This window comes from Bubalus kerabau, chromosome 2, assembly GCF_029407905.1.
Source record: "Bubalus kerabau isolate K-KA32 ecotype Philippines breed swamp buffalo chromosome 2, PCC_UOA_SB_1v2, whole genome shotgun sequence".
Classification (NCBI taxonomy): Eukaryota; Metazoa; Chordata; class Mammalia; order Artiodactyla; family Bovidae; genus Bubalus; species Bubalus kerabau.
Window position 1 is genome coordinate 163627621 of NC_073625.1, and position 11089 is coordinate 163638709.

At 45.8% G+C, this 11089-nt stretch overlaps 1 non-coding gene across 1 annotated transcript; it reads left to right on the top strand.

Moving 5' to 3' along the window:
- The first annotated feature begins 9422 nt into the window (after positions 1–9422).
- TRNAR-CCU (transfer RNA arginine (anticodon CCU)) lies at positions 9423–9495 on the top strand. Its single transcript has one exon. It is a non-coding gene; the product is annotated as a tRNA-Arg (tRNA).
- Positions 9496–11089: the final 1594 nt, after the last annotated feature.

Sequence of the window (11089 nt, forward strand, 5' to 3'; positions counted from 1 at the left end):
CAATTGAGATCACAGTTTCCCAGCTTTTCCAAGAGGAGGAACTAGCCTTGGTTTCCATGGATTCTTAAGATTTAGAGGATTGAGAGGATGGTGTCCTCACAGCAAACCGTCCAGTGCAAATCATGGGAAAATTGAGAAGAGACCAATGAACCATCATTACATCATGGAGCACACCCAAGTAGAAGCTGAAGCTCCACCCTCAAACAGCAGGGCTTCCGACATGGCGCTGGTGGTAAAGAACCTACCTGCCGAAGTAGGAGACGTAGAAACGTAGGTTGGATCCCCGGGTCTGGAAGAGGGCACTGCAACCCACTCCAGTATCCTTGCCTGGAGAATCCCATGGGCAGAGGAGCCTGGTAGGCTACAGTCCATGGGGTCACAGAGAGTCGGACACGACTGAGTGACTTAGCACACATGCACTTGTCTCAGCATGCACTTTGTCTCATCCCAAAGAAGGGTAATGCCAAGGATGTTTGAACTACCACACAGTTGCACTCATCTCACACACTAGTAAAGTAATGCCCCAAATTCTCCAAGCCTGGCTTCAACAGTATGTGAACCATGAACTTTCAGTTATTCAAGCTGGATTTAGCAAAGGCAGAGGAACCAGAGATCAAATGGCCAACATTTGCTGCATCACAGAGAAAGCAAGAGAATTCCAGAAAAACATCTACTTCTGCTTTATTGATTATGCCAAAGCCTTTGACTGCATGGATAACAACAAACTGGAAAATTCTGAAAGAGATGGGAACACCAGACTACCTTATCTGCCTCCTGAGAAATCTTTATGCAGGTCAGGAAGCAACAGTTTGAACATGGAACAACAGACTGGTTCCAAATTGGGCAAGCAGTACATCAAGGCTCTATATTGTTACCCTGCTTATTTCTATGCAGACTACATCATGTGAAATGCCGGGCTGGAGGAAGCAAAGGCTGGAATCAAGATTGCTGGGAGAAATATCAATAACCTCAGATATGCAGATAAGACCACCTTTATGGCAGAAAGAGAAGAGGAAGTAAAGAGCCTCTTAATGAAAGTGAAAGAGGAGAGTGAAAAAGCTGGCTTAAAACTCAACATTCGTAAAACAAAAATCATGGCATCGAGTCCCATCACTTCATGGCAAATAGATGGGGAAACAGTGGAAATAGTAACAGACTTTATTTTCTTGGGCTCCAAAATCACTGCAGATGGTGATTGCAGCCATGAAATTAAAAGATGCTTCCTCCTTGGAAGAAAAGCTATGACCAACCTAGACAGCATATTAAAAAGCAGAGACATTACTTTGCTGACAAAGGTCTGTCTAGTCCAAGCTATGGTTTTTCCACTAGTCATGTATGGATATAAGAGTTGGACTGTGAAGAAAGCTGAGTGCTGAAGAATTGATGCTTTTGAACTGTGGTTCTGGAGAAGACTCTTGAGAGTCCCTTGGACTGCATGGAGATCCAACTAGTCCATCCTAAAGGAAATCAGTCCTGAATATTCATTGAAGGACTGATGCTGAAGCTGAAACTCCAATACTTTGGCCACCTGATGTGAAGAGCTGACTCACTGGAAAAGACCCAATGCTGGGAAAGATTGAAGGCAGAAGGAGAAGGGGACTACAGAGGATGAGATGGTTGGATGGCATCACCGACTCAATGGGCATGAGTCTGAGTAAGCTCCAGGTGTTGGTGATGGACAGGGAAGGCTGGAGTGCTACAGTCCATGGGGTCACAGAGTCAGACATGACTGAGCGACTGAACTGAACTTGTCTCAGCAGCAGAGTCCTGCACTTCCTGTAAAATACCATTCCAAAGAAATTCTCCTTGTCCCTGACTTCAGGCTCCCAGGGCTTGCCAAGTAGCCAGCAGTGTGACCTTAGGTCCATGAGGTGACCTCTCTGGTCCCAAATATCCTGATGTGCAACACGTGAAGTTTCATTTTCTAAGTGTTTTTGCTCTAGTACTAATTTCCTGAGACAGCTGAGCTACTTAAAATTAAAGTTGAGGTGTGTAGGTCATTGCAGCAGGGCTCTGGATGCCACGGTTCAGGGGTAATTGATCCAGTGTGTGTCATTCAGAGTTAGCAGGTGAGTCATGCTCTAGCTGCTTCTCAGTTCCCCCAGTTTAGAGCCAGGGATGGGACTTGGGCATTGAAACCAGCTTTGCTTTGTAGTTCTGGCTTGAGGGGCCTGCGGCCTTGACTTTTCCTGACTCATGCATTCTGTGTTTGAAGTATGATTATAATTTCACTGACCTGTGCTGGCCCCAAAGAAGGGAGCCAAGCATTCTTCAAGAATAGGAAATCTCACCACCCTCAGTATTAAACTTCCTGCTTCTGCTCCTCATGTGAAGCTTATAATTTGTGAGGACTTTTCTGGTGGTCCAGTGGTCAAGAATCTGCCTTCTGATGCAGGGGACAAGGGTTTCAACCCTGGTCGAGGAACTAAGATACCACATGCCGAGGGGCAACTACTGAGTCCTTGAGCCACAGAGAGCCTGTGTGCTCTTGAGCCCAGCTCTGCAACAAGAGAAGCCCTCACGTCACAAAGGAAGGTACAGCGCAGCCAAAATAAAAATAAATAAAACCTTTAAAAAAATTGTTATTTGTGAATACATTTGTCTTGGAGTCTCCAAAAGACAGGGCAAGAAAGAATGTCAGACTCTGCTGATACCAATACCTGCTACCACTATCACTATTTTCCAGAATGAATAGATGGATAGAGACATACAGAAGGGAAGTCACTGGCCTAAAAAAAAAAAAAAACTAGTTAGAATTTTCCATGGTGATAACATGGTGTCTTCTGTATTGAATGTGAAAGTCACACAGTTGTGTCCAACTCTTTGTGACCCCATGGACTATACAGCCCATGGAATTCTCCAGGCCAGAATACTGGAGTGGGGAGCCTTTCCCTTCAAGGGATCTTCCCAACCCACGGATCAAACCCAGGTCTCCCACATTGCAGGCAGATTCTTTACCAGCTGAGCCCCAATCTGTATTGAACAAAAGGGGAAAAACTATAAAAGTAATCGATCTACAAACTGACATTTTATGATACTTAAGACAAATGAAAGAAATCTGTCCCTAGTCGTGATTCCACCAACTTCTTCCGGCTCCACTGCCACCACCTGGGTCCAGACCACTATCAGAGCTCCTAACAGCTTGGCCTGCCTCCCTCCTGTCCTGCTCCAGCCTAGTCCACACATAGGCAATCACAAGGCTTTTAAGTCAAAATTGATGGTGCCACAAACTTGGCAGTATTTTCTCTCCAGGAAGCCTTGTTGTTTCCTTTCACACCACTTTGCACAATGGCAAATGGATATTGTATTTGTTCAACATCTGCCCCCACCCTCTTGACAAATTCTAGGCTGAAAGAGATTGTGAAGGTTTTGTTTGTCCCTGGTATCCCCAGCACCTGGGCATCTATTAATACTGACTGAATAAATTACTCCTAACGATTAGTCTCAGAGTAGCACTTAAGAACCCATACCGTAAGAGCTAACCTTCTCTGTTTTTAATAACAAAAACCCCCAGGGAATTTCCACAGGTAGGCAGGGAACAGAGATGGGGAGATAATCAAACAGTCCTGAGAAGGGAGGAAGCAAGGGTTTCTCTGGCCCGTCATTCTCTAGGCAAGGACACTGGCCAGAAAGTCCGGCGCCTTGAGATGGCTTACGTCACCGTGTCACCTGACACTGAGATCAAAGGCGGACTCTGCTTTGTGCAGAGGACAGAGATCAGGGTTCCCCTGACTCACAGCAAGCTCTATCAGATTAGACCAGGGAGCTCTATCAGAGTAGATCAGTCTGTAAAGTCCACCAAGGTAACAGCAGTTGCCATTTGTTGGGCACCTGTTGGTACAAAGTGCTTGGTCTATATTAACCCATTTAATCCTCCCCATGTCCCAATGCAATAAAGATATACTATCCTCAATTTGGAGTTGAGGAAATTAAGATGCAGAGAGATTAAGTAACTTGCCTGAACTCACACAGCTGGCAAGCAACAGAACTGGGATGTGAACCCAGGCCTAGTCTGTGCTTCTTCACCATGGCCCACGGTCCATCATGTTGGCATTTAGCCTTTACATATTTTGACCATCAACAGAAATACAGATGGAGATGACAGGATAGAGGGATGCAGGAAGCTTGGTGGAAACAGGACAGAACGCCTGTGCTTTAGAACTTCTTTCTCTACGGTCACAACATGTTAGAAGGGGACAGAGACCTAGAGATCATTCAGATGTTGACTATTCAAAGTGTGGTCCATGGACCTACAGCATATGCATCAGCCAGGAGCTTGTTAGAAGTATAGCATCTCAGGCACACCCAGACCTGCTGGATCAGAATCTGCATTTTAACACAGACCCAAATGGACTAAAGGCAGTTCCAGTTTGTGAAGCATTGGTGTAGACTAGGGGTTCTCAACCCACTTGCCCTTTAGAATCACCAGGGGAGTTTTAACATGTTAGGACCTGAACTGGAATCCCTGGCAGTAGTAGGGCTGTGCTTCCATATTTTTTCTCAGTCTTCCCAACAGAGTCCAACATGCAGCCAGAGCTGAGAACTACCAATCTAGCCCAACTGCATGGCCTTCTTTTCTTTTCCCCTTGTTTTTATACTACAGTTAAAACAAGTGAAGTGACCTACCAAGCATGATGAAAAGTGTGTGGACTTGAGAGATTAAACAGGTCAAGATTTGGATCCTTGATTCTGCCACTTATTAGCAGTGATGCTTTAGGCAAAACACTACTCTGCTTGGATCTTAGTTTCCACATTTATAAAATGGAGGTAATAAAGCCCACCTTAAGGGGTCACTGTGAGAAATACCAGCAAAGTATGAAGAATGGAATGTTTGCACTTGGGTGTAGGAGGACCCTAATAACTGGCAGCTACCCTGACTGCCCAAGTCAGAGCACCCCAGGGCAGCAGCAGATGGTTGTCCAAGGAGTAAAAAGCTGGCACATTGCAATTCTTCCCCAGCATATTCTCCAAGTATGGAGCCAATGTATTGAAAGAACATTCATTAAGACTAAGATGAAAAGGCTGAGCACCAAAGAATCAATGCTTTTGAACAGTGGTGCTGGAGAAGACTCTTGAGAGTCCCTCAGACAGCAAGATCAAACCAGTCAATTCTAAAGGAAATCAATCGACCCTGAATATTCATTGGAAGGACTGATGCAGAAGCTAAAGCTTCAATACTTTGGCCACCTAATATGAAGAGCAGACTCACTGGAGAAGACCCTGATGCTGGGAAAGACTGAAGGCAGAAGAAGAGGGTGAAGAGGATGAGATGGTTGGATGGCATCATCGACTCAATGGGCATGAATCTGAGCAAACTCCAGGAGATAGTGAAGGACAGGGAAGCCTGGCATGCTGCAGTCCATGGGGTCACAGAATCAGACACAACTTAGTGACTGAACAACAACAACAATGAAAAGATGCAGAAGAAGAGGTTGCAAGTGAGATCCAAGGGGAAAAGGGAAAAGGCAGTCTCCTTTGCCACATGTTCCAGCCACTTCACCCCCCTGCACCAGCTCGTACCTCTAGTCCCACTCTATTCCCTTCCCCCTTCATTCCAGATGGCTACCCTGATTGGAGAAACAGCTTGTGCCAGTGGTCAAAGACCTATAATCACTGAGTTGTGTTTGTGTGTTGTTTGTTGTGTGTTTTTTTGAAACTTATAAAAAAAACACTTTCCATACTGCATGTTTATCTGTATTTACTGGAACAGTAGAATTAACACAGGTAAAAAGAGCTCCTTTGACTGAAACTCTATAAGAAAACCCAAAACGTGGCTTTGCAGCTTTACCTGAGAAAGTCTGGGGCTCAAAGGGTGTAAGAAAGAAAGGTGTTCTCACTCTTCTTTTAGCAGTTTTTTAAAAAACATGTTTTGCTGTGGTAAAATTAGTTAACATCAAATTACCATTCCAACCATTTTGAAGTGCCTAATTCAGTGGTATTAAGTACACGCCCATATTTTGCATCATTTTAAGAGTTTTACTCTTATATTTCCTTTTCTTCCCACACACACCTACATGTGTGCACACACAGTATCTTCACAACTTTTCAGCTCTGGAACCTTTCAGGTGTAAAATTAGAAATGACCTGCACAGGGGGCCCAGGGCAACGCGCCTTTTCTTTTCCTTGGGAGGAAGCTGATGTAGTCAGTGGTGACCATGTGTCAGGTGCTTTCACAACTTTATTCATAACGACCTCGTAAGGGAGGGAAGGGGGTGTTATACCCATCTTTTACAGATGAGGAAATTGAGGTTCAAGGAGGAAAAGTAGTGTGTACACATAGGGGCGGGAGGCGAGGCGGGTACAGCCGGCATTCAGATCCATGTCTGTGGGATTCCAGAGGCTATGCTCTTTTCCACTTTTTCTTAGGAAAACATTTTTTTTTCTTCTTATAAGAAATAATGAGTTATTATTTTAAGAAAACAGTAAAATATAAAGATAAATATAAATCACTAACAAACTCCTCTCTCAGAAATAGTCACTTATACATATTGAGGTCTTCCTGTCTGATTCTTTCCATATTCCAAGTCATTTATTTCCATGGTGTCCCAGGGACAGGAGAGGGGATGGCAAAGGGATGTGACAGAGAAATTTCATGTGCTTTGTCTCTAGAGATGTATGTGTTGCTTGGATCTTTTACAACAAAATGTATTTATGTATTAGTTACATAGTGAAAGAACAGAAAAAAAATTGGAAACCCAAAGAAAGAAAAAAAATGTGTTGATCAAAAAGGGAGAATTGTCAATCCTAGAAATATTTAAAAAGGAGAATCTAAGAGACAACAATTGGCTCATAATAAGAACTCTTTAGGGTAATGATAAGGCTCGTTAGCAGGAATGTTTCTTTTTTTTTATGTTTTTTAATTAATTAATTTATTTTTTGGTCTCAAGGCATGTGGGATCTCAGTTCTCCAACCAGAGGTTGAACCCGTACCCTCAACAGTGAAAGCACAGAGTCCTAACCACTGGACCACCAAGAAATTCCTAGGACTGTCTCTAACATGAAGACAGATACATTAGGCTTTCAAAGCAGGATGCCATTATCCCTCCCTAGCCAGCTCCTCCTAGTGTGGTGTCTAACTCTGTGCCTGCCAGACCCCTTCTGCATAGAATTTAACTTCCCGTGGAGTTCACATACAGTGTCAGAATGTCCGGGTATACTGCTGTCAACGTTCCAACTATCTGACAGGACTTTCTGCTAATTAATTGCTTTTCAAATATTTCTTCACTCTCTTAGAGCTCTCTACTGGTCAGTCAACACCACTAAATTATGTCAACCCTGGACACCGCCTGGATTCAAGTTCAAAAATTTAGAAATCTGAACTTTCGCAATCCATAAGTCCAGGCTGTGGATTATGGGCGAGGACAATGTAATGCCGTTTCACAGAGTACTTTCTAGGATGAGAAGCATGAGCAGCCACACCTTACACACGCCTAGCCACACCTCTTACACACCCAGTATGTGACAGAAAGTGCCATCAGAGCACCATCGTTAACACGCCTCATGTCATGGGGACAGGGCCAATGTTGGGCCGCTGAACAGCAGCGTGATGTGGGGGTGGGGCAGGGCAGATTCTGGGGCGACTGCCAGCCACAGACACTGGGGGGAATCCCCATCCAGCAAGCAGAAAAAGATAGTATCTGACTCAGGCGGCAGCAGGAGATGCCACAAGTCCCAGCAAGCATTCAGCCTCAGTGAATGCAGCCGGAGTGAGGCGTGGTGAGGGCTGAGAAGAACAGTGGTAGAAGGGAAGCCCAGAGCAAGTGAGGGGCGGGGATCCAGGCAGGAACGCACGCCAGGCGAGTCCATCTGCAGGCATCAACGCTGGCACCTGGTCACTAGACTAGGTTTCTTTCATTCATTCATTCAACAAATATTTACCACATTCCTCCATGTGACTCACGCACCTACACACCTAGCTGGGTGTGCCAGGCATACAAGGCCTGACTGCTCTTTACCCATTTCTCAGGATTGTGTCATCAGCAAGAAACCTTGAGGGATGAGGTAATGTCTCCCTTCGGATGAAGGACAGGCATGCACACTGCTGACTGTCAGAGTCATGAAGTCCCCCAAGCTCTGTGTCCTTCGCCCAGAGCACAGGCTCATTGTGCATGCTCTCACCATCCGGCCCAGGTCCTGTCTCCCTCGTGAGAACCAGGAGCAAGGGAAACCTGGCAAACACACGCTGCTTGCTGTCTTGGGAGGAATAAAGTCCTTAATTTCCAGCCTCCGAGTCTCATGTCTCCTGCCAGCACCCATGCAAGAGTCAAAGGCTAACTCATTAGCCTGTAAGCGGGGCAGAATCAAATTCCAGACCTGACAGCACTTCGGGTGTGGTGGGCCCTGTGCGGGCCCTTGAGGTCATAGCCATGCACAAAACCAGCCTGGCGCCTGTTCTCATGGAGTGTACATGCAACTGGGGGAGACAAACAGATGACAAACCAAACAAGAAAATATCAGAAGCATGCTACAGAGAACAGGAATGGAGTAATATGCTAAAATGACCAGATGGCTACCTTAGATGGAGTGGCCAAGGGATGCAAATATATGCAAAGTCCCCTGGAGGGAAGCATCTTAACAAGAAGAGAATGGCAAGTGCAAAGGCCTGAGGTTGGATCAGCCAGCAAGGCCAGAGACCAGTGGATGCAGGGAAGTGGTTTGAGGAGGAGGTCTGTGGGAAGCTAGATCCTTGCCCTCAGAGGCCAAAGCTAGGGGACTAGATTTCTTTCCAGCAAGAGGAAGTCACTGAAGAATTTTAAGAAGGAGCGTAAATGGCACGATTTCGATTTTTAAGACTAGCTCGAGCTACTTTGTGAAGAAACATGAGTATAGGGGATGCATTCAGGAAGGAATGAAGCATCCAGGAAGCTACTGCATCAGTTAAGGGGCAGCATGATTTTGGCCTGGACAAGAATGGGAGAGCTAAAGAGAAGGGGGTAACTGGGGGCCGTGTTTTAAAGGGAGAGTCAACAGGCCTTACTAAAGGATTGGATGGGGAGATGGGGTGGAGAAGTGGTTATAGGAATAAGAGAAAGGAAAAGAGCCAAAGGTGGCCACTCCTAGGTGTTTATCCTAAGTAACTAAGTTCCATTTACTGAGATGAAAGAGACAGGAAAGGGTTGGTTCAGAGGAGAAAGCCAGAGAGAGACTCGTGGTTGAAGGCAACAAGCACACAGATGTTTATCTGAGTCTGGAGTTGTGAGGGAGGCCAGACTGGAGGGAGCACTTGGGGCCATCAGCATCTATAGGGTATCTGAGCTGTGGGGTGGGGGGAGAAGACCTGGGGAGTGATGCGCATGGAAATGAGGGAGTGACTCAGTCCTGTGTCCCAAAACTGCCAACCTTGTGGAGGTGACATGAGGAACCAGAGACGGGAAAGGAGACTTCCAGGAGCGGCTGTCAAAGTTGGGGGAAATCCTAAGACTTCCCTGGTGGTCCAGTGGCTAAGACTCTGCGCTCCTAATGCAGGGGGCCCGGGTTTGATCCCTGGTCAGGGAACTAGACCCCACATGCCACAACTAAAGATCCTGAGTGCTGCAATGAAGATTGAAGATCCTGGGTGCTGCAACTAAGACCCAGCACAGCCAAATAAACAAAAAAGTGGTGTTTTTTTTTCAAGTCGGGGGAAATCCCAGAGAATGTGGTGTCACAATGCCCACCCCCAAGAGAATATTGGACTCAGGTAGAACAGAGGGGTTGCTTATGGAATGCTACTGAGGAGAATGTCAAACTGTACTTCCCTGAGAGCCAAGTGCCATGTCCTGCTCAAGTTACCAGTGGCTGGGGCAATGATATCAAGTAAGGGGCACAGTGCAGCCCAGAGGGCAGATTTTCCATTACACCAGACAAGCACATGGGGCTACCCAAGTCCTAGAATTACAGTGGCTTCTGCAACAACAGGAAAAGACATCCCATCCAGAGTGACATGAGTGCTGACCCTCTGCCTAGCCAACCCACCCTCTCACCTGTTTCTGGAGGGAGGCATACTGCTGGGCAGGCACTTCACTTTCCCTGACCTTTCTTATCTTTCCAGCTATGCTAATGCCTCTCACCCTTCAAGGCCTAACATTTCTACTCATTTAAGACACATCAGTCAATTGATCTGTGCCCAGTCCCGTGCTTTTACATCCCTGATAGAATTTAATCCTCACAAAACACTTTGAGGTGACCAGTATCGTTCCCATTAACAAAGAAAGAAGCAGCTCAGGGAGGCTAAGGGATTTGGCTCAAAGTCACAGTTTGCAAGTGGTGAAAATGGGATTCAAACCCAGGACTCTAGCCCTTCCAACAGCCCAGCCAGCCTACAGATGTGGCTGAGATAGGGACTCTGCAGCCCAGCAGAAGTCTGAAAGCAAAAGATGAGGATGTACATTCAGTTCAGTTGAGTTGTTCAGTCATGTCCTACTCTTTGCGACCCCATGAACTGCAGCACGCCAGGACTCCCTGTCCATCACCAACTGCCAGAGTCTACCCAAACTCATGTCCATTGAATCAGTAATGCCATCCAACCATCTTATCCTCTGTCGTCCCCTTCTCCTCCTGCCCTCAATCTTTCCCAGCATCAGGGTTTTTCAAATGAGTCAGCTCTTCCCATCCAGTGGCCAAAGTATTGCAGTTTCAGCTTCAACATCAGTCCTTACAATGAACACCCAGGACTGATCTTTAGGACGGACTGGTTGGATTGCCTTGCAGTCCAAGGGACTCTCAAGAGTCTTCTCCAACACCACAGTTCAAAAGCATCAATTCTTCAGTGCTCAGCTTTCTTTATAGTCCAATTCTCACATCCATATATGGCTACTGGAAAAACCATAGCCTTGACTAGACGGACTTTTGTTGACAAAGTAACATCTCTGCTTTTTAATATACTGTCTAGGTTGGTCATAGCTTTCCTGACAAGGAGTAAGTGTCTTTTAATTTCATGGCTACAATCACAATCTGCAGTGATTTAGAGCCCCAAAATAAAGTCAGCCACTGTTTCCACTGTTTCCCCATCTATTTCCCATGAAGTGATGGGACCGGATGCCATGGTTTTCTGAATGTTGAGCTTTAAGCCAACTTTTTCACTCTCCACTTTCACTTTCATCAAGAGGCT